The sequence below is a fragment of the Zalophus californianus genome, chromosome 5 (genome assembly GCF_009762305.2).
Source record: "Zalophus californianus isolate mZalCal1 chromosome 5, mZalCal1.pri.v2, whole genome shotgun sequence".
Taxonomy (NCBI): Eukaryota; Metazoa; Chordata; class Mammalia; order Carnivora; family Otariidae; genus Zalophus; species Zalophus californianus.
The window spans coordinates 114,943,412-114,967,709 of NC_045599.1; the positions used below are offsets into that span (position 1 = coordinate 114,943,412).

Sequence of the window (24,298 nt, forward strand, 5' to 3'; positions counted from 1 at the left end):
TATATATGTTCCTTTTAAAAATTGATTTACTTGCCTACATTCGGTCAGCCCATTAGAAGGGTACCTCCAGGCCAGCAGTGCCTCTTCTGTTCTGGCTGTACACAGTTGGCTCGCAAGAAATCTTTGTTTAGAGAATTAGTAATTCTGTCTTCTCCTGCTTGAAAGTTTTTTCTGAAAAAATAGGCCGTGATATACTACAGTCACAAACCCCCGAAATTCTAGTCTTAAAGCAACAAAGGCTTCTTTTTTCATTCATGCTACCTTTCCATTACAGGCCAGCAGGAGAGACCCTTTGTTGGTTTGTAATCAATCACACAGAGACTCAGGCCCAGAGGATGACCGCCATCTTGGACATTGCCATGTACAGTGGCAGAGGGAAAAGAAAGCTAGGGTGGGGATGGGATTTTGCCCTGGCGATTAAACCCTCCACTTTCCACTTCCATTCACAACTTCTTCAGTACTCGGCACGTGGCCCCAGCCAACTGCGGGGCACAAGGCAGCACGCTTCCACAGAAATTTCAGGGACTAGAAGTGACAACCACAATCGTATTATGAAAAATTTAAAAGCTAAAGGAGGGGGGAAATATTCATTACCCTCTCATCTTGATATAATCTCAGTGTTATTTTATGTATTTCTTTTCCTTCTTTTTTTCTTAAGATTTTATTTATTTGAGAGAGAGAAAGAGACCTCGCGGGAGGGCGGGGCAGATGGAGAGGGGGAGAGAGAGAGGGACAGAGTGATGAGCCCCACTCAGGGCTCCATCCCACAACCCTAAGACCCATGACCCGAGACAAAACCAAGAGTCTGACACTTAACTGACTGAGCCAGCCAGGCACCCCTAGTTCACACTTCTAAAATGCTACATAAGTGATTCTTTGTGTGAAATAACTACAACTTCCACTTCTGGGTATATCACCCTTCTTCCTAAGCTGATACCTCAGCAACCAAGATGTTCTACCTTTTAACCACTTACTGTATCCCAGCCCCCCTGCACATATTCTTATGTACCTTCACAAAACCATGTCTCTTCCCATCAGTTGCCTTTCCACTTCTAAGATGATCCTGGTCCGATGTATGACACAAGTAGTATTTCTCTTTACATTGACAGGTTTCTAATGTACTGTCTGGAAATCTTTATCACTCCTAGAGCTCAAGCTCCCTATGAACAATATCTGTACAAATCTCTCTCTCCAACACCAGCCACAGTTAGGCACTAAGAGGCAATTGGTGGGTACAGGGGAACTAAGAAAGGGAGGGAGGGCAGAAACCACTGACAACTCAGAAAGGAACCACCAAATATATAACCTGTGCCCCGTCGGGAATGTGCATCCAGCCTGCTATTACCTAATAGTTCACTCAAGAAGTGGACTTGGACTGACAAATATTCTCTGGTTGCCTGTTATGCAGAATTGACCCAGTTCGAGATTCATCCTTCCAGAGCCATTCAGGTTTGTAGGTTCTGGTGTTCTTGGGCAAAACCAGAAGTGGGCATCACTTACCTTCATGTACTTGGCCAAAACCTTGAAAAACTTCAACTCATAAGAAAGCAACTTAAACCCAATAATCGTTGCATCATTTATTTATAATGACAAGCCACTTTAGTAGAGTTTTTCTGCATGAACTTACCCAACTTCCTTAAAAAAGAAAAATCTTCCTCAGATGTGGAAATTTATTTATCTGTTCCATTCTGTTCTTTTCTAAGAACAGCAAGTTTTCCTGTATTTCTGTATACATAATCCTTTTTTTAAGGATTGCGGACACATTTTATTGTGTAACGATGTGTAATGTTAGATTTCTTCATATTTTAAGTCTTTTAAAAAATCATACAGAAGTAAAGGGAAAGGAGAATGAGGAGGAGAGGAAAAGAGGAAAAGAATGACTAATACTTTGGTTTAACAAAAACTAACATTGTGAAATAAGCCATTGAGGTTTAGTAAGGTAAAAATCTGTCAAATCTACTCATTATTATGAAAATAAGTAATAAAATATTCATCTCACAGGCAGTTCAAAGGAACCTCATTGACTAAACTTGGTAATTAATCAGTAAGCTTTAATGAGCAATATAATAAACTTTTCTTGTAAAAACCCGACCTAGTACAATTTTCGATGAAACAGTTGGCTTTTACAGAACAATAAAACTACAAAGACATTTTGAGAATTAAGTCAGCTGCATGATGTGATTATTAAACTATTCGCTGTTAAATGTACATTCAAATTATTGGAAGTTCAAAAGAATTGACATCACATTAGAAATGCTTTTTCTATTTTTCATATTAAACATAAAAGGTCCAGAAGTTATGGGCATAAGTGAAGTGTGCATGTTTCTTTATTTCCTTTTTGTTTTTTTTTAAATCCTTAAGTTGTTCTCTGTTAAATGTAGAAGCATGACATCTAACTTCTGTGTTTGTAAACGTTTAGAAATAACCTATAGGCCTTCAATATTATACTAGACCATGCATAATGAGTGAATCCCTGTTAACTTCATTTGGTGTTGAGGAAAAATTCTTCAGATATGTATAAGTAACTCCCACCAGAGTAGCTGGCTTTTTCTTAACCATCTTTGGCACTTTGATTTCTACTCTTGATCTCTTTCAAAGTTTGATTTTGTTAAATTGCTCAAAGGTAGAGAAAAAAGTTCATGGATTTGTTTTCTTTCGACAAGTTAAGAAAATGCAAATCTGCTGTGTCCCTGTGGAATTAAGCAGCGCTGTAGCACTGGTTGGTCTGGTTTTAAAAAATTAAGGCCTTTGTTTTATTTTCAAGCAAAGCCCAAAATGTTTCTTGTTTTTTCTGGATAAATCTCTGGGTAACACATTTAAATTACAGATTTCTGTGCATATTCATTAGAATCCTGTAGTGCTTAATTTTAGTCTTTTATGATTATTAACCCACAGACTTCAAATGGAAGGAACATTGGGAATCATGAGTGATACAGTATCTAACTTTTTATTTGCAAAACTGAAATATTATGAATGAACATTTTTCTTAGTCCAAAAGCCATGCTGGCTCCCTGTCAATCATTTATGTTGTAGAAATCCCTTACTACCTGCAGGATAGCCAGTACATACTCTAGAAAGAGAACTAAGTGATACAGAAGATAGATTTCCTAAGAAACACTCAGTTCACATTTAAAGTATCTGAGTTTTTTAATAATCAAAATGCAGTTGGCTATTTTTCTTAATCTTTAAGAGCACTAGAATCTTAAAGGGCTAAGACATCTTTGGTTGGGATGATCTCTATCCAGCCAATATTAGTTTCCCAAACCCATTTTGTCTTTATGTACATGACTGTGAGAGACAGGATATTGGTAGGAAGTAAATATATTTGAGTAGTCCATTCTCATGACTTTCAAGGAGAATATTTTCCATAATACCAAAAAAATTGCAAAGATTACGTAATGCACTGTAAATTTTCTAAGATACGTATGTGCACTAATTCAAACAATATAACTTTTAACACAAGTAAACACAGGAAGGAAGGCAACCTTACACAAGAGAAGAATGTTAATGGCATTAGTAACAAACTGTAATGTCAGTAAGGTGGAAACTGAAATGCAAGCATTAACATGAAATATAAGACTATGGGAAGATACAGAAGATAGGAAATAACTTCATAAGGAAATTATTGGAAAACAGTAGCTCTCTAAGTGAAAGGAAAGGTCAAGGTACTAGAAGAAGAATAACAGTTGCCTTTTTATTCATCATGACAATGAATGCATTTGGAGCTCTTCCCAAACCTGATCCAATTAATGATGCTTGAAATACACTTGATTTAGGTAGTTGAGGGAAGTATATTCTAGAAGCAATGCAACCAAGATGGCATTTGGGTGTGAGTCTAAGAGTCTTCACAGTGACTAGACTAGAGGAAATCTCTAATACCTTAAAGAATTTTAGTGTAATTTTATGATGCTGAGAAATCTGTGTGGAAAAATAGGATAAATGCACATAACCATAAAAACTCACTCTAATTCATCCTGATTAAATATAGAAGGGGTACCCTGGGGCTTATGTGGTCAGACCAGGTAGTGATGAATACTACAGATGCCAATAAGAACATTTTTTTTTTTAAAGGTTTAAACAACCTAGTTAAGAAAACGGTCAGAATGGTTGAACACTCTAGACAAAAGATTGATGTATACCAAATAATGTAATGGTTATCCGGAAGAAAATATATATAGGCTATTTTGGAATAGGATTTGATTTCTTAATCCTTTGTACAAAAAAAGTAAAGAGTATTTACCACACCTGTGGTGGGGAGGTCTCCTAAAGTAAGTACGCAGGATTGCAGTTCTGTTGCTCTCCACATGTTCTTGGTGTCGTAGGTATCATACGCCCGTCTAAAATTTTTCTTTATTTTTTACCAGCATGTTAACTAAGAAGAAATATGAACAAACTGCCTTTTATAATAAAAGAAAAGAAAAAAGTTAGATTAGAAGAGATGTACAAATGACAGCAAAATAAAACATTTTGCATGTTTCCAAGCTCTAAATTCCGAATGCCATGTTATTGGAGGGTGTTTATTTTAACCGTCCTCTGGATCAAGAAAAAATTATTTCAGCACTTTAATATTACATGTATCTCTGACAATGAACACTGACCATTTTCTCTCTGCTCTTGAGCACGAATATGAGCACAGACCTGCCCTTGATATGCATGGCGCTGGGAGTTGGTTCCCCTCGCATGGGGGTGCTACACTTCTTGTCCCGGTTATGCACAGGGGGTGCTGAGATGTCCCTCCCAGGCCCTCTGCTTTCTCTGCCATTGCAGACTGTAGCCAGCCCTGACTGAGCAGGCTTGGCCTATCGTTGTTGGGGTGCTGGATATTTTGAAACTTATTTTGCACTTCCATGAGGCGCTTGTCAAGTCTTAAGTATTAAAAGTGTTTAAATTCCTGGGCGCCTGGGTGGCTCAGTTGGTTAGGCGACTGCCTTCGGCTCAGGTCATGATCCTAGAGTCCAGGGATCGAGTCCCACATCGGGCTCCCTGCTCAGCAGGGAGTCTGCTTCTCCCTCTGACCCTCTTCCCTCTTGTGCTCTCTATCTCTCATTCTCTCTCTCTCAAATAAATAAATAAAATCTTTTAAAAAAAAAAAAAGTGTTTAAATTCCTGACCCGAGAGTTATCCTAGAGAAGAAGAACCAGTGTAAATGTGCTAAAAGCCAAATGAGTCTTTTTTCAACCCCTTGTCAAGTTCTGTGTGTGTGTACACGCACTCATGCTGTACTTACTCCATGATAACCTTTTATCTCCTGGACACTTAATTTGTCATTTAGGACATTTGTGGTTAGGCATAGAAGGCCCATTTTGTAATTGGTCACCATGCCAGAGGTGAAAGCCGTTGACACTGGGCCTCCAGGGAGGGAGAACTCTTGGCAGGGTGTTTTCAGTGGGTGTTTTCTTCAGTTCTGTCAGGTCTGTGTTCCCTTGGGGGAATTTGTACCCAAAGAGTATTGAGTTTATTCTGTTGATTTTTTTCCAAAAGCTGTGTTTTCTGCATTCCTATTTTATGGTTCCCTGCTAAGGAGGAACAGTTTCTTTCCTTATTTGGTTTGGATTTGATTAGCAACGTTTGGGATTTGTTTAGTCTTTTTCAAGTCAAACAAGTGAGAGGTAGCAGAGGGTGGTGGAAACAGCCCTGGGCAAGGAAGCAGAGCTCTGGGCGCAGCTTTTCCACTGGCCTCACTGCCTGAGTCCCAGCGTCAGGTTCTAGGCAGATAAAATGCACCCGCCAATGAGAACATCGGGTATTCAACGTCCCGTGAATTTCAGAATGCTATCTATATCCCTTGTAGTAATAGTAGTAACAGCACCAATAGCAGCTATCAAGTATTTTATAGACACTGTAATGCCCACAACAACCCTGAAAGATAGGTATGTATTCAGATAAGGATGCCCAGTTTGTGCGGTACCCTACAGGCAGCAAGTGGTACAGCCAGGATTGAAACTCAGGTTGGTCCAACCCCCACCCCGCCCCCACAGTGGCCCTGATGCTCTGACTTTCCAGCCTAGACACTAGTGTAGTAGTTACACATAGAGGTTTTACAGTCAGACAGTTCTGGGCTTAAAGCTCAAGCGTTTTACGACTTTCTCACTGTGTGACCTTGGGCCAAGTGTTTACCCTTTCTCTGAGCATTGTTAAACCGTAACATGAGCAAAATCACAACAAAATCATAAAAGTTGTTGAGGGCAAACACACACAACCAAGTAAAGCACTAAGCAGGGGTGGGAAGCAAATAATAGCATTTGCCCTCAGCTGCTTATTTATGATGATTATTGCTAAGAGGCCTAACATGAAGATGGTTACACCAAGGAATTTTTTGTGTGGTGATTTGTATTTTATATAAATATCAAGAAAGATTGTTTTACTAGGTCTCTCTATGCGTCTCTTTCTACGCGCTAAGTCTTTCATAAAGATTTCTTACATATTCCTTTTCTTTCTCTTTGAGATGAGAAATGAATGTCTGCGATTATCCAGGATCTGTGGTTGTGTTGGGATTTGCTTTGGAGGAATGTGGCTATCAAAGTGCAAGGAATAATTTCCTTCACGGGAATAAATTCCCTTCACGGTCGCTGAGCATTTATATGTGCTGGGCACTATCCCAGGCACTGACGTTTTGGCTACTTCCAATGTAAAAGTCCACCAATTGTGCTAACCCAAAGAATGATGTGTGCTAGACACCTCTAAACAGGGCAGGCTTGCTTTGTACCCTCAGGTCGGCCAGTAGCCTGAAAGGATTCTGCCAATATTTATCTTCATTTTTGTCAATACCTTGAAACCATTTAGATCGACAACTTATCACCACTTCCATCCCCCACAAGCATGGATCTGCTTATTACCCGACACCATTCCTGGGTGAGAGTAGGTGTAAAGAAAACAACTCCTTCGGCTAAGTGGGAAAGTAATCCAAGAAAAAGTGTTAGAACGTGAGTATGTTTACCAAGAAACAAACAACACCCAAGGGATTCTAGTATTCAATAGCTTTTTCTTTTCTTTACATTCATGTATTAAATAGTTTCTTTCTCTACCCGGACACTGGTCTGTACCCACCAAGTGGTAATAGGAGTCCTAACTGTTAGCCACTCTCCCCATTTATCCCCGTTTGCTCTTTAATTTCTTGTCTTTATTCAGGACATTTCTGGAAAATGCCACCTCTGGGAAAGGGCTCTGGATTCCCCCATGTGAGAACTCTTTTCTGCATAATTAGCCTAATTTTTTTTCTATCAGATCATAGCAGTCATTGTCCCAGTATGTTTTAACTCTGCTGTGTTACCAGTCTGAATATTGAATTTGAGGCAGTAAACCTTCCTAAAGAAAGATGTATACTGTGCTTTATGCATCATCACTGAAAGAATTTTGCTTTGAAGCCCAGCGCGAACACTTAATTTTTATTTGCTATTATAAAAGAGTCTCTTTGAGCTGACAGATATGAAAATATGACTGTGATTTCGGCAGGAGTCCAGCAACTTTAGAGAGAATGATGCTTTTATCTTTTGAAAGTCTTTTGACTACCACATTATTCTATTAATAGATGGGGAATGGGGAATGACATCCTTCAAGGCCTTCTTCTGTTGGAACTGGTCTTCCTACAAACGAGAGGGAAAAGATGTATGTGTCGAGTAGTAAGAGTTTACTATACACGTATTTAAATCTCCTGTCTTTGGGCAGCTGTTAAATTTATTTAAGAGCTCTGTGTAACCAGGTTTCCATTTTTTCTCCATTTATATGCTGTCCTCCCTGGAATTTCAGTCCAACAATAAATAATTACACTTTTAAGTCAGTGTGCAGTTGCATACTTGAGATGTCTCATGGAATGACAGTAAGAAAGCCTTGAGCTAAATGGCAGTTTCCCCGGCATCCAGGACTTCTGCATTTGTCTTTATAGAGTCTGCCGACGTGTCCACTGCCAGGTGCGGTGGCGTCTAAAAGCGGCTTGTCTCACTCTCTTCTGTTGTAACAAATAACTAAAGATCTAACGGAGGGTTCAGCAACACTCCAGAGGGAATATTTTCATAGATCAACTAAGTGCACATATAGATCGTAGGAACCATATCTGTGAATGTCTATCAAAAAGGCTTTAATTAAATAGCTATCATAATTTCAGTGTTTATTCAGAACCCCAGGTGAAATCTTAAATGATATCCTTTCATGAAAATTACCAGAGTAAAAGAAAATAAAATTATTTTACCAAACCTGACGGAGTTTGAGTTAGAGCTTGAGAGATTCTGCCCACACAGTGCTCATTTTCATAACTTGGGGTATCTTCAAAATCTAGAGTCTGCCTTTGGGCATTGCTATTTAAGCCAGATTTTGGAAATATCCTGCAACTGTTATTGTGAAAATATGCTATGTGAACCGTCACCTTCTAAGACTGAACTAAGCAACTTAGAAAAAAGAATGGATTCTCATCGGGAGAGATCCTTAAACCTGATGTCTGTTGAGACAAGCTTTATAAGGGTTTATCCTAATATGTTTGAATGCTTTTTCTTAATCTTTATGTTCAAGACCTCTGAGGAGGAATTCAAACTATAGCCTCCCTGTGCCCTATGTCTTTTCCTACTAGAGTCAATTAATCCCTTTTCTTTAGAGAGTAACTCTACCCAGGCCACCTTTCCCTGACTCTGGAAGATTCTTGGAGAGCATGAAGCAAAGGTGGGTTATTGTTTTTGGAAAAGGCTCTAGAGTTTGTCCCACGAGTTAATGTCATAAAAGTTTTTCATTTGCTTTTTTGTTACAACCTACAGCATTGACTCTGTGATGACTATGACCTTAGGTTTTTATGCTTACAGAAATCCTTTCAAGTAAATCCAACTGTATCCAAGTTTGGAGACATTTGGGAGGTGAGGGAGATTCTGAGAATGGGCTCTCTTTGCTAGAAATGGATCTTCTGATGGGGCTTTACCTGTCCTTTGCCCCAGCTAGTCGACATCTTACATTCCATTTCTCAAGCTCCTTCATCTTTGAAAATCTCACATTTAGACTGTAAATCTCTCAGAGTCTTCATTAACTTCACGTTGACACTGTGTCCAGCATTATCTATAACCAACATAGCAGTGAATGATAAAGACCACAAACATTGGCTGCATCCCGCTTTCAGCTTCCAAATTTGGCTTTCACCCAGTACTTTTGATCAAGGCACAGAGTCTTCCAGAATGTTTATAATTTTGCAGCACCACTTCATTGGCGTAAATTTGTTCCTCAACCCAGATGGTGATCTGCTTATGAAGGTTTTTTCTTCCTTGCTTATTTGTTATTTAGGAAGCCTGGGATTAGGAATAGTGGGTCCATTCTGTAACTGGTCTTTGTGCCAGAGGTAAAAGCCATTGGCGAAGCTCTTGAAAGAAGGGGGAGCTGTTGGCAGGGCCGAGGGCTGGTGGGCGTTCCTCAGTTCCGTTTGGTTTATACTCCCTTGGAGGAATTTGTACCCAAAGCATTTTAAGTTTACTTTACTGGTGCCTCCTTTCTCCCTTCCCAAAAGCATATGTTTTCTGCATTCTTTATCCTGATTCTCTCTTAATAAGTGGAAGTTCCCTTCCTTACAAGGTTTAGATTTGTTTGAAAACGTTCATGGCTGTAATTTTTTTTGTAACGTAGCAATATCCGGGCACCGAGGATAGTTTATCAAGTGAATATAAACACCGATTTACAAAACTAAATTTTGAGATCCAGCAAAGTGTGGACTAATCTCCAAAAACCATGCGTTATATAAAATAATCATAAAACTCAGTGGCAACCTAACGCCAATAGGTGGTTTAGGTAAGCTTCACCCATCAAATAGTGTTTTCTCAGCTCAGTAGCTACTGTACCAAGTGTGCAGAGTACAGACGGTGTGTGGAGCACAAGCCCAATCTTCCAGCTGCAGGCTTATTTGGAAGATAGTTAGAAGCTAAGCGTACCTAGTGGAGTTGAGAAAAAGAACGGGTTGTGGGCTACAGTTAGAAGAAATGAAGAACCAGTTTGAGCATGGCTGCCTAATGCTAAAACTGCCCTCAGAGCTAAAATATAATACAAAACCAAAAGTGGGACGCCTGGGTGGCTCAGTCGGTTAAGTGTCTGCCTTCAGCTCAGGTCATGACCCCGGGGTCCTGGGATCAAGCCCCGCATCAGGCTCCTTACTCAGCGGGGAGTCTGCTGCTCCTCCTGCTCATGTACGCACACTCTCTCTAACAAATAAACAAACAAATAAATATGTATATTAAATTCACTAAATCTTAAATCACTTATTTCAGCAGAACAAAACATAGACGATGTGTGGTTCATTGACATGGTGGGAGCAGCATTCACGCACGGCTAACTGGTGTGAATGGCATGCTGGCATCCCATGGTGCAGGGCCTGCTGGGCTGGAAGCAGCAACCCTAGTTGAAGGAAAGATTGAATTTGGGAGAATTTTTCCCCTAAATTTTTCATTATAATGTATGCCTGTTTGTCCATCACATAGATTAATAGCATATAGCTAGCATCAATTTTTCTTCCTCTTTGTAAACCAAATAAACCTGGGACTCTTATACTTATGTTCATAAAGACTTCATTTTGAGACATTCATAAACACGACTTATGATTTATGGAATCATTAATTTATAAACGGTGTAAAGTATTCCACATTTTTTAATTGTTAGGCAGTCATCACTTTTTCTCATGGAATCCTTTTTAGGTGGAAATAAATAAGTACATGGAGGGCAAATCTAGTACCCAGAATTTCTGACGGACTCTGTGACACAGGCTCTCCACATACTTAAATTGCTTGTATTTCAAAGAGATTTCATTGAATTAAACTGGCATAAATACGGCTTAATTTCCCAGACCAATTTGTGTCTTTGCTATGGGGAAACCACTTGAATGTTAAAAGTTTGCATGATACTGTATGATTCTGGATAATTTAAAGGAGACCGTGGTTTCTGCCATAGTGGCTTTATTCACAGAAACGTCTTTTGTGGTCAGCATGTGCATTCATTGACCTACAAAAATATTTCCTCTGAAAGGTTGAGCAACTTCGAATGTGTGCTTTCCTTAGTTTTGAAACGAACTCTCATTCCAAAAGCACCATCTTCTGCCTCTTTCTACTACATGTATCTCTCGCATTTAGAAGAAGTAATGTCTATTTTTATGGGTTATTAATTAGGCTCATTGAAAAGGTTTGCCAAATGTGGTAGATTTCATCTCAGGTGACCCTTTCCTTCTCAGGCTCTTTGGAGAGGCCAGATCTAAGCAGCCCTGAAGATATCTCTCAGTTGACCAAGCACCATCAGCAGGCTTTTGGTAACAGGAAGAGAAACCATGGCTGCTTGATTAAGACGGAGGTCTCTAGATAATGTTCAAGTTTTAAGAGCTATACCAATAAAAGATGTCGCTCTGTCTCTCTCTGTCTCTGTCTCTGTCTCTGTCTCTCTCTTCCTCCCCCGACCCCCTTGTCTTGCTTTTTCTTTTTTTCTAGCAGCCAGTGCAGTATACATTGGGGGGCAAGAGGCAGCCTGTATGGCTATATATTTTTAGATTTATTATAAAAACATTTTATTTTTTATTTTATTATTAAAAATTTAATTTGAGCAGTGCTGGTACTCCATCTTTCCTTAGGCCAGGTTCTCAAGGTATTTAAAACGCTTAGGCTTTCATCTGAAATTCCATATGAAATTATTAGGCCCCCCATTAATGTTAAGATAAGAAGAATTCATAGTACATTCATTAGCCTATCCTAAGAATGAAGTGTAAAGAAAGAGGACATTTTAGGTTAGCGGCAAGTGTGCCCATGCTAACCTCTCCTGTGCTTTTCTCCTTGGCTGCGGTGGGAGAGTATGAGCTCTGCTGTGCCTTTCTCTTCCATTTACCACTGCCACACGTGTGCATTGCAGGCACACTTTGATCCAGAAGTCAGACCAGCATGTGCATCAGCTCCTGACAGTGGGATCCACTCGCTTATGGTAGCCCACTGTGCCTTCTACCCCATCTCCCATAACCAAGTTCCTCAACACAGCTCTACGTAAAATGTTTTATTTTTATAGTGCTCTCAAAGAAGACAGTTATTCTTAAGATTTTTTTTAAGTAATCTCTACACCGGGTGTGGGGCTCGAACTCACAACCCTGAGATCAAGAGTCACAGGCTCACCAGCTGAGCCAGCCAGGTGCCTCAGTATTACAGTTTTATACTTTTCAGTGTGTTCCTTCAACAAACTTTTGAGTGATGTAAAGGGCACTCCCAATTATCTTGACTTCTGTTTGACCCAAAAAAGAAGTACACATTCTGGTCGTGCTTTTCCCAAATGACTACAACCACCAATACTCTACATGACCCCTGACTTTTTAAAGCAAAGCATTTAGTTTTTAAAATACTCCCATGGGTGTGGGGGGAGAAATACTCCCATCGAAGGAAAAATAATATTTACCACTACTTCCTCCTTCCATCCCTCTTCCCTTCTATCTAACTAATCTGCATGCTTTCAGGTATTCTTTTTTTTTTTTTTTTTAAACTTCTTCCCCTGTCTGTAATGCTTGGCTAAATAAAGAATTAGATAGCCCAGCTAAGTGAGACGAAGAGAATTGTTTCCCTTTAACTGAATAAAAACTTCAAAGATGACCTTCCATGGGTACTCAGTATTTCTGTTTAGAGAGGAACAAATTTCCAGAAACAAAACAGTAGTGCTTTTGCTAAAGTACAAATACATGGGCCCAATCCAAACTGGCAGATTCATGAGTCTTAAAGCAGACATCCAAGCTATCATGGGTGTTTTAAGTGCGATATCATTTCATTGTGCACGTGTGGTGGGCATTGGTTCAGCAATGAGATGTATGTGATGTAGACACTTGGAGTGAGGGAAGAGGCAGTACAGAAGCTTTGCGTGAACTCCGCTGAGCATTCTATGATGTTCTTCTTGAACCAGTCATGCTGGCAGTCATTTCCTGGAATAACAAGGTCCTTGGGATATTTTTTTCACATTTGGCGCGTAATTACATCCATATGTTTGCAGAGAGGTAGAATATATGAATGAATATCAGTGATAATTTATAGAATTTGGGTACCTGGCTATATTTGTTTATAAAGTCCTCCAAACTGAGTGTCAATTTATGGCTCACATTTATAAAGGGAATCTAGCAAAGCCTCCTCCTTCCCTTAACCTGAAATGATTTGCTGGATATTAATCCTTTATCTACACTTCGTAATGAGCTTGGGGAATTCGAAGTGAGGAAAAAAAAGATCTGAGGAGCCAAGGGATCTTTTGCAGAAAGAAAGATCATGGCCAGAAGAGACACTGCTTTTCTACCTAAATGTTTACATTTACTTTGCAGTTAAAAAAAAATATGGGGGGCGTCCAGGGGGTTAAGGCAGTGGAGTGTGTAACTCTTGATCTCGGGTTTATAAGTTTAAGGCCCATGTTGGGTATATAGAGATTACTTAAAAATAAAAAATCTTCAGGGTGCCTGGGTGGCTCAGTCGGTTAGGCGTCTGCCTTCAGCTCGGGTCATGATCCCAGGGCGCTGGGATGGAGCGCCGTGTGTCGGGCTCCTTGCTCAGCAGGGAGCCTGCTTCTCCCTCTCCCGCTCCCCCTGCTTGTGCTCGCTCTCTGTCAGATAAATAAAATCTTAAAAAAAAAAAAAATTAAAAATCTTCACAAAAAATTCAGTGCTGATCTTAAAATACCACTCTCATTTATATCTAAACTACTCAAGGACGCATAGATTGCTCTCTGTCTTCTGAAAATGTTTCTGGCAATCAGGGTCCTCTATTCAAACTTCAACTGTAATCGGAGCTCCATCTCGAATCCTGCCTCCTCCATCAGGACACCAGGAGCTTGAGCCACCATCAGCTCGTCTCTGTGCTCTCTTGTGAGTGTGGAACGCACTATTACCAGCTGATGTTTGTGCCAGGCACTGAGCTAAATGCTTTCACCTAGTCCACAGGATAGCCTAAAGGCTACGTGCTCTTCTTACTCTTACAAATGAGGGCACTGCAGCTCAGGGAGGTGAAGAGATGCACCCAAAGTCAGGTGGTTAGTAAGGGCAAAGTCAGCATTTGAACCCAGGCTCTCAGGCTCCGGGGGCCACCTTGAGTTGCCATAGCCTCATTCAAATCACAGATTGGGGGCTTTTGCCAGTGCTCAGTTTTCACCTTCTCTGCTTGGTCCTGCACACACTCTTTGTTACATGCTTTTAATTTTGAGCTTCCAAACCAGCAAGACCCAAAGTTCCTTGTCCCTGCTTAGTTTCCAGGAGCAGCCTGTGGTTCTAGGCACATAATGCGTGTGTGGTCAGTGCTTACTGAGGTTTAGAAGATCCAGTACCATCACTTTTCCCCCAAAGCAACTGGTTAAGTGACTTGCATAAAGTTCCAAAGTCAGTAAGCACAAGAACCAAACAAAAGGTTCCAGAAAAAAGTTGAAGTGTCTGTCATGTATGGCAGATAATAAGTAAATGAGAGATTAAGAACTGAAAAATCCTGAAAACCGAAACTTGAGAGGAGAAACAGATTAAAGGCTGCAGAAGACTCGCGTGCAAATGCTAAAAGGCATTAGAAATACTTTTTTTTTTTAAAAGATTTTATTTATTTATTTGACAGAGAGAGACACAGCGAGAGAGGGAACACAAGCAGGGGGAGCGGGAGAGGGAGAAGCAGCTTCCCGCGGAGCAGGGAGCCAGGCCTGAGCCGAAGGCAGATACTGAATGACTGAGCCACCCAGGTGCCCCTAAAAACATTTTTTGAGTGATTCAAATTCTTCATCATGTCTAACTTAACAGTTTCCTGACTTGAATATATCAACTGTCTTCACCACAAATTCATGAACACTCATTTAGGTGCTCACAAGCTACATCGGATTTGATAAGAATTGGAAGAAAGAAGCAGCATACAAAGGGGAAGGAAAGGCAAGTAAGAGAGAGGAAGGAAGGGAGGAAGGGGGAAGGTGGGTAGGGAGGTAAATGCATGTGCGTCCTTGGCAGGCAAGAACGGCCAGCGCCTTGCTCCCTCCCAGCCGTGGCCAATCAGCCAGACAGCTTGGTTGCCGTCCTCTGTCGGGTAGGACGAGCGGGTTGGTCACCATGAGCAGTCTTTAGTGGGAATGAGAAGAGGGCAAGCAGTGTGGACTTGGACGTTAGTAGGAAGAAAGTTAGACTCAATGTGAGGAATCCTGGTTCGTGCCCAGGATCACCTTAGCTGACTTTGGGTTTAGCCATTTCACCCAACTGGGTCTTGGTCTCCTAATCTGTAAAATGAGAGGACTGAATTAGAAGATTTGTAGGTCCCCTTCTGGCTCTAAAATTCTGACTCTAAGAATATCTTTTCCATATCACTTCTTTGGAATGAATCTTATTTTCAGTTCATCTAAACAGTTTCAAAATGCTGTTTAGAATAATTAAAGTAACACTAAGAACGGCTTGAAAAGTAATCAACAAAATTGTGAATATCTCCCATAATGTCATTTGTGTGACAATCTGCTAAAATTTTTTAAGCTAATAAAAGTAAAAGACAAATACCAAATGAATGCTAAAGCTAAGGAGACATAATGGCAACTTTCCAAATACTGCTAAAGCTCTCAGTCTGCTCCTCCCAGCTGTTACTTCTCAAGGTGCTCCTGGGCCTTACAAAATCTGACACAATGTCAGACAAATACCTTTCTCCCGACGCTTTTATTACCTCCTTTTCCTGAAAGTCATAATCTAACACCAGGAAGAGAACTCATAGTTGTGTCTCATTTATCTCCAATACCCTGCTTTCTAATTGAAAATTTTCATTCATGAATTTTTTTCCCCAAGTAAGATCTTAAGCTTTAGTTGCAAGTGTTTGTGTCTTTTTAATTCTGTATTTACCTGGTCTCTGATAAAATAATCCAATTTTTAAAATACTGTTTAAACAATAAAACTCGATCAATTTTTGGATATTACAAGACTTTTTTTTGACACGCCCAAGAAAATACCAGAAATGAAAGAATGTCACAGCCTAAGTTACTAGTAAATGAGTTGCTTTTAGGTCAGTCATCCTTACTGGAGGCAGCTTCATGCATTTGACAGCTTTCAGGGTGTATAATTCATCTCTAGCACTCAGAGATCATTTTACCAAGTACCTTTTGGGGGAGGCATCTCACCCCTGAAAAGCAGCAGCATCATATTTTATGCAGATGTAAAGTTCTTTGATTGTCAAAATCAGATCACAAATGCAAACTGAGTTTCAAGCTGGGGATGTGAGGTTTTTTGTTTTTTTTTGTTTTTTGTTTTTTGTTTTTTCAGGTATGGGGATGGTTATTTGTTTGTTTTTTGAGTTATAGGAGTTTCATTCTGCCTGACCCTTACCAGTGGCAGCTGACAAAGACCAGAACTTGAATAATGAAGGAGGGAAGCACTCTGTAAAACATATTTGATCCTAAGTTTGGGTTACCTATCTTTTCACAAGACTTCATTAGGGTATAGTTATGATTATATACTCATCTCCAAAAGGCCGCTCTTTTCATAAATCATTAAAATAACAAGCTTAATTTAGGTCATTTGTATTTTCTTTTTATGAATTTCCCAGGACATGCTCTGTATACACTGGGCATTCAATAAATGTCAGTCCGTCAACAACATTTATTGGGTGCTGCCCTATTTCCAGTGCTTGTAAAAGAAAATGAACATTCTCAAGGGAACAGTTTTCAGGTTGTCTTTCTCTGGTATGTCTGGTTTGGGATCTATACAGCTCAGTTGTCAAAAGAGGTAGAAAAGTGACTGTCCTATGGAGATGGTGAGTTTCCATCACCTTTTCTGGGTCAAGGCGGTATTCTGTCAGTATGCATCACTATATATGGGCCAGTTGTTAAAATAGTCAAGTACTGGCCCATTCCTATAAGAAACTGCATTGGTCCTCCCCTCACAACCTCCTAAGCTGTCCCCCAATTCCATAACCAAGGGGATAAAGGCTGATTTGGCTGGGAGCCTCTAGAAACATGCTCCAGCACTGCCACCAGCTGATTGGTCCATTCTGATTGGTTAGTGTCCATGCCCTACCCCTTCCTATTTCAGATATTCCCCTTGCACTAGGCATAACCTACATAGAAAGGGAACATTCAAGAATGATTGCTCGAAGTTATTATAGTTGTTGTCATTTAAGGAAAAAAAAAAAAAAACAGCACCTGGGTAGCTCAGTTGGTTAAGTGTCTGACTCTTGGTTTTGGCTCAGGTCAGGATCTCAGTCAGGGTTGTGGGATCGAGACCCACATTGGGCTCCATGCTCAGTGTGGAGTCTGCTTGAGAGAGTCTCTCTCTCCCTCTGCTCCTCACCCACTCATGTCTCTCTCTCCCTCTGCTCCTCACCTTCTCTGTCTCTCCTCTCCTCTCCTCTCTCTCTCTCTCTCTCTCTCTCTCTCTTCCCTTCCTCCCTTTCTCTCATTCTGTAAAATAAATCTTTAAAAAAAAAAAAAAGAGCTAGTACATAACAATGATCCTTTTATAGTACCATATCAGATTCTTCTCCTGATTCTAGGACAGGGACCACGTCTGAACTATGTTGCATCCTTGTTACTAAACGCAGGCAAGATAACAGAAAACATTAACTGTGCTAAACAGAGCTAATACAGGCTTCAGACTTAAAGAAGGAAAGGACTGAAATTTGGAGAAAGCCATGCAGAAACTCAAACTATGACAACATGCTAGAAGAATTAGTCTTCTTTGTTACAAAAGTGGCTAGTTGGTGACAATCAATAACTAACCCACAAACCAAATGGTGCTACTCTACTGGTTAAGTGAAACAGGAAGTGGTCTGGAGCACCTGGGTGGCTCAGCCGGTTAAGCGTCTGACTCTTGGTTTCAGCTCAGGTCCTTGGTTTCAGCTCAGGCTGTGATCTCAGGGTCATGAGATCTAGCCCCCTATCGTGCTCAGCATTCAGCCCAGAGGGGGTCTGCTTGAAATTCTCTCCCTCTTCCTCTCCTTCCCCCTTTGTCCCATCCCACATGTGCATGTGCATGTGTGTACTGGCTCTCTAAAATAAATCAAAATCTTTAAAAAAAAAAAAAAAAGTAGGGCGCCTGGGTGGCTCAGTTGGTTAAGCGTCTGCCTTGGGTTCAGGTCATGATTCCAGGGTCCTAGGATTGAGCCCCACATCGGGCTCCCTGCTCAGCCGGGAGCCTGCTTCTCCCTCTTCCACTCCCCCTGCTTGTGTTCCCTCTCTCGCTGTCTCTCTCTCTCTCTCTCTGTCAAATAAATAAATAAAATCTTTTTTAAAAAAAATTAAGAAAAAGAAAGAAACCTGAATAGCACAGTATTGAGAAGCAGTGTAATGTGACACAGTGATTTTCAAATGGCTTGTTCCTGGGAACCCTACCCTTGCTTCATTAAAGAAGTCCTGCTTTTAATGTTTTACATATATTAATCAGACACTCCCTGAGTGAGGTCACCTACAAAATTTAGTCCATGTTAACTTTTACCAGTCTCTGTTATACTTAATGAGAAAATAAAATGCTTCTGTTATGGAACATAAGATCGAGGTTAAAACTGGGAATGCCATAATGTGGGTTTCTACTTTCACATTTATAACAGCTATTGGGAAAAATAATAATAATAATAATAGCTACTGGGGAGGTAGTAGATTTCCATGAGTAAGAACATGGGTTCTGGAATTAATCTGACCTAGGGCTGAACGTCAGCCTTATCACCTGTTTGCCCTTAGACAAGTTACTTAACCTCTCTGAGCCTCTGTTCCCATAGGAGTTAAATGTAGGTGATAATACTACCTGACAGAGTTGTAATATGAGTAAAATGAGATTGTTTCTGTATTGGTTGGGGACAGTGCTATGAGCTGCTTTCTGAGCAGGTCCACAGTCTCAGTGGCTTGTCACTATAGTTTATCTCTCTGTCCGCTCACAGTCCTGTGTGGGTCAGTGGAGGCACTCTGCTCCTTGTAATTATTCAAGGATCTGGATCCCTTCCGTCTCTGTCCTCTCAGTCTCACGGCCACTTTGTTCAACATCTCCCGCAGAGAGACAGCAAGGATGGTGCACGATAGAAGGGAGGATCACAAAGGTCTTGTTTCTTCCAGGGAGTGGCGGGGGTGTGTACCACTCAGCACCCAACCGTGGCAGAAGCAGAGCCGTGTTGTCTGGCCCTTCGCACTGGGAGGAGGACATAGAAACACGCGCACTAGCCGTGGCCGCCACGTCTAAGGCACTTACCACAGTGCCTTGGGCACAAGAAGTCGTCTGGTAGTTTTTTTCATTCCAGGAGCACCCAGGGAAAGACCACAGTGCTGCCCACCATTTTGGCAGTTGCTCAGAGACTTAATGCAATGAGCACAAAGCCCTAGAAACACTGACCTTGCGTGGGAGAGATTGGAAAACCAACCAGGCAGAGGTACACACTGAGTGGAAGCTAAGAACACAAAACAAGATGTGAGACATGTCATCGTGTTCACAGCTGCATTCCAACTTTGAATATATAGGCGGGGAAAGGTTTGTCAGGGTAGGCTGTTGTTGGTAAAGTAGCCCAAAAAGTTTTATGAAAGCACTTAGAAAAGGCAAGATGGTGTGGGGCTTTGGTATGAGATTTATTTTATTTTTTTTTAATTCTGCTTAAGAAAAAAATAAAGCTGAAAATCTAAGCGGAGAGGGAAAAAACGGCTTCAGAGTTACAAGACCTTGATTTGAGTCCCAGCTTTCTAGTTAAGTGATTATAAATTTTGCTCATAAAAGTATCCCCTTTTGAGCAGCTCCTCTTGGCAGTCACTATGCTAAGAACCTTATCTGTATTTGTGCCCTGTCTGTACCAGAGCCCTTCAAGGACAGGTGTCATTTATCTGTTTTAAAAATAGGGAAACTAAAATCGAAGATGTGAAATGACTTGTCCAAGAGTACATGGTTAGAAAGCAGCAGGACAGCGATCTTTCTGGTTCAAGGAGCAGAGCCACTGGTATGGGGATCAGAGGTGGTAACTCAAATGCACACTGGCACGAGAAGCAGGTGGGATGATTCAGACAGGTGGCGTCCTGGGACCCAATGTCAGCCCCTTTCCTCCCCTGCTCCCCTCCCTGAGGCCTTTCTGTACAAGTATTCCACCTGCCACAGATCTTTCATCTGGAAATCTTAGCTCGTTTATAAAATGGCACACACGGTTATGCTGCTCAGACCTTTTATTCTTTCCCATCCTCTCTCGTGTCCCTCGACCACTACTGTCCTCTCCCTCATGTTGTCGTTTGTACAGCACTAGCTCCGTCTTTTTTTCTTCTCTTCCTTCTAAGAAAAATAAATATGCTCATTGCTGTTCTGCACTCCGCTGGAGTGAGACCCATGGGCAGGAGGAGTGCACTGCTTTTTACAAGGGGTGGCTAGCCTTGCATTTGTAGAATGTGCTGTGAACACTCAAAAGGTTCTGCAAACCATTCTACGTTCATTTCAATGGCTTCCGTAATTCCTTCCAAGTTGAGGGAGTGTGACGGGAAGAGCTTTTGCTGTTTACTACTTAGTACATTGTATGACACCTTTGCACACACATCACAGACTTACAATTCAGTGCTTGAAGTTGTTAAAGAAAACTGCATGACTGCTGATCTTTGCAATGTGGTTCCTGTTTTCACAGAGATTGGTGGTGATCGATTGCAAAAGCCCAGAAGGGAGGTGTTTTGAAGGGCATTTTATGCCCTCTACAGTTGCCCAGTGAATGCTCACCCACACCTGGTGCTTTTAAGATAAACCATTGAAGTGTTCCTTCCAACTGAGGACAAAACCAAGGAAAGAAATAAAAAGCCCAATGGAAATCCAGAAGTTATAAAATCGATTGCATAGGTACTTGGACTAATTAACTGTGCAATTATAGATTTGTGTTGACACTTTTAAAGTGTATCAGACCTTCAAAAGAAATGAAAAAAAGTCTTTTTTTACTGTCAGATTCACCAAGTTACACCTCTTGCCCTTGAATGTATGAGTTCAGTCCATTCCTCAAATGAAAGCTGTTATTTCAAAATCTCATCTGCCTTGTATACTTAACATTCTTTCAGATACTCACTCTTTGATTTCATTTACTAAACGTTTGCCAGGGGCTGGTGTTGCTTGCTATTACTTTAGAACCAGATTTTAAGAGCTTCATATTTATTAATACGCAATCCCCTGTTTGCATTTTTAAAAGCCTTACTATCATCTTTGATACTTGTTGAAATTCCGCTGAGTTTGAGAAACCTCTCTTCTACATGACCCCCCAAATCTAAATCACTCTCATTATCACATTTATGTAAATATTTTTGATATGGCCCCAGTGCCAGATACCTTTAAAATGTCTGCTTTTTCCAACTCTGTCTGTATTTCCCTTCTCTCGGCAAATTCTCTGCATTATTCCCTGATTCATTAGTAGTGATACATTTGGGCGTCTCGTTTTCTTGGCTGTGGTACAAATCGAAGCCTCAGCTATCTCGTGGCCATATGTTCTTTTTGCATATGCCATGTGATTTCTAAGAATGAGAAATGCAGAGCCTCTTCCCAGTCTCAGTTTAAGATTGATAGCTTAGAATAGGCAATATGTGTAAGCACAATGCTGTCTTATGTCTATTTACCAAAAGTGTTTTGAGGAATTTAGCTCCAGTTTTGATTGCCAATTCACTCCTGGCAGACTCATAAAATAAGAAGCAAAAGGGCCCCCTTCACTCCTCTGGTGAAGCAGTTTGATAAATGAGGGATTAGGGCAATGCTAAGTCCTTCTAGAGGCAATGCAGAAAAGCTATCCAGCAACTCCTCTCAGTATCAGAAGAGGTTCATTTAGCTGCTCTTCTCAAGCCAGAAATTGGAAGAGCTCTATTTTCTGGATCAATAAGGATTTAAGGTTATAAACTAGTAGCATTGTTTAAGGGAGATCTGTTTCCTGATGAGTAGTCTCTGGAATGGGAAGGAGGATGGGAGTGCCTCCTACGTTTGTACTCTCTGTGAAGGCAAAGACTTTATTTAGATTTTTTTGTGTTTGGTTAGTGCCCACAGGGTATGTGTAGACTCCTAATAAACACTGAGGATGCTGTTGATGGACAGTCCTTGGTTTGCGCTTCCATTTCTGAAGAATGAAGGCCTTGTCTAAGAGGTGTCTGCATCTTATCTCTACCAGGATCCCATGCAGGCTTGGGCCTTTGGAGTAATTCTGTATCAAATCAGCTATGTTGAAATTCCTAAGAGAATTGTTTGATGATTCAGTCTCTTGGTGTGTTCCACTAATCTTCATATGTGAAGTGATATCAGAGACACATTTAATGACTTTTACAGCTCTCAAATAAGTTGCTATGGTTGGACCTGAAAGGCTTTTCTCAGACAAGTCCAGATATCCGCTTTCCCTTATCTGCCTGCTTTCCTTCTAGACAACAAATGGCTGATCTTTCCAAAGGGACAGGTTTTCCTATCTGATGCTTTTGTTTCCCAGATAGAAAAGAAAATGAAACTGTTGTCTCTTCCCTTAGATGTTGAATCCAGAGCAAACTGAAGCTTTATGGATATCTTTTGTAGTGGTCTCCTTCATATAAATATGAATGGGCAATTACTGAATATCAGAAACTTGGGTTAGAGGTCCACCATCCCTTTGATGTGCAGAGCAAAACGAAATGGTAAGACATCAGATGTTGGGCTGTGTGAGTTTCCTTAATGACCAGTCAGGACTTAATTTGCTCAGTGTAATGTTTTGTGACTCCTTGTGATGTTAACAGCCTTTGGAGGAAATTATGTTGGATCTTTACCAATCATATAGCCTTTTCCTGGCTTCACATGAGATCCCCTTACCTTTCTGTTTTTATGAGAACATTCTAGGTTAGCTGTGTATTTGCTGGGCAGGCTTAGTACAAATACCTTTAGAGATGTATCACCCATCCACTTCTGTCATAGTAAAAATTTCTGAGAAAATAATACTTTGTGTTCTGGAACGTAATTTTCTGTTTTTCTTTCTGTATTGCATTTTGACTCTTCACCTGCATATAGCCCAGTTGAGTTTAGGGTATTCTCTTAATTAAATCTGTTCTGATTTTTTTTTTTTAATCAGTAAGTTTTAGAGTTTCTCCTTTGAAATAGGAGAAGCCAAATGGGGAAGCAGTAGGTGAACCACATAAAGTCACCTGACAAGTCAAAAGCCAACTTGAGGATAAAGTAGTCTATCTTCCTTACTCAGTGCAGTAAATACAAAATATATGATGCCATGGTTGAATCTGTTGGTTTTGCATCATCGTTCTAAAAAAAAAAAGAGTGAATGTAACAGGGATGCATATTTAAAATGTCTTCCTTTCACTTTCTCAAATTTAACAACTAAAATAAATGAGTAGTGTGGCAGCTGAAATAGGGATCTCTTATTGATTGGGTTATAAAAGTAGGAGCTATCGAAAACACCGTCAGGCATATTCTCTGCAAAATAAAATATGTCAATGTTGTTTAATGCTAGACATGAGGACTCCAGTTTTAAAGGTCCTTCATATTATTTTCTCATAATTTATAAATACAATGAGCTCTCAAATGGGTTAGCAACTGTCAAGGTAAGTAAACCTCACGCCCTCCTCTCTGCACACTGCCATTTTTACACATGGGAGCACACCTCCTAATTATTGTCTTTCTCACCCTGTAGCCCCCCCCGGTTTGTCTCTCTGCCCCACAGCACTGTGCCTGGCCTGTAATAGAGCCCCCTACCAAAAGAATACATAGAAACTACAGGTAATCCTGGCTGCCACGTCTGCAGAAGTATTGGTGGTTCTCCTCTCTCCAGCAGTTCTGTTTGGCAGTACTCTACCCCAGCATCTCTGCCCAGAAGGCCAGGGCGAGGAAGGAACACTCCCTGAGCATCTGCCCCCCATCAGACCCTGCTCCAGATGTGGGATTCACCAAGATGAGTGATAGGGCCTGCTTTGGGCCAAGTGCCCTGAGCCATGTCTTCTTCCTGGACAAATTTGTACTCTAGCAGGGGAGATGAAGACCTAACAAATAGTCCATAAATGAATGAATATACAGCTGAGGGAGCAGTGAATTCTTGGGGGAGGGGACATTTGAATTAAAAAAAAAAAAGAAAGAAAGAAAGAAAAAGAGGTGACCAGAGAAGGGGAGGAAGGTTCCAGAATGGATGAGTTGAGTAAGTAACAGGCCCGGGATGTGAAAATTGGTACCTGGTGTCTTTGGAGAGGGAGCACGCACTTTGAGACATAGGTTCAAGTAGTGTTGGGATTCAGGTTGTATACTTAGAGGCATGTTTTTTTCACCTGATCTAGACTGTGAGTCTTGGGAGGACAGGGACCATATTCCCCCTTCTTTGCAGCCCAGGCAAGCTTTGCTCAGAGAAGGAGATTGGGAAGGTTGGTAGATTTAAATTGAATGATCTAATAGGGAACTATGAAGAGTGTGTGTGTGTTCTCATTT

At 40.8% G+C, this 24,298-nt stretch overlaps 1 protein-coding gene across 7 annotated transcripts in view; it reads left to right on the plus strand.

Moving 5' to 3' along the window:
- The window catches only part of ARL15 (ADP ribosylation factor like GTPase 15), a 395,108-nt gene that overhangs the window by 348,063 nt on the left and 22,747 nt on the right, over window positions 1–24,298 (plus strand). Inside the window, exon 5 of one of the 7 annotated variants that reach the window (XR_003522162.1) lies at window positions 20,520–20,725. The exons of the other annotated variants lie outside the window; for them this stretch is intronic. The gene's annotated coding sequence lies outside the window, so the exon portion shown is untranslated. The remainder of the gene's footprint in view (window positions 1–20,519; window positions 20,726–24,298) is intronic. 7 annotated transcript variants of the gene reach the window in all.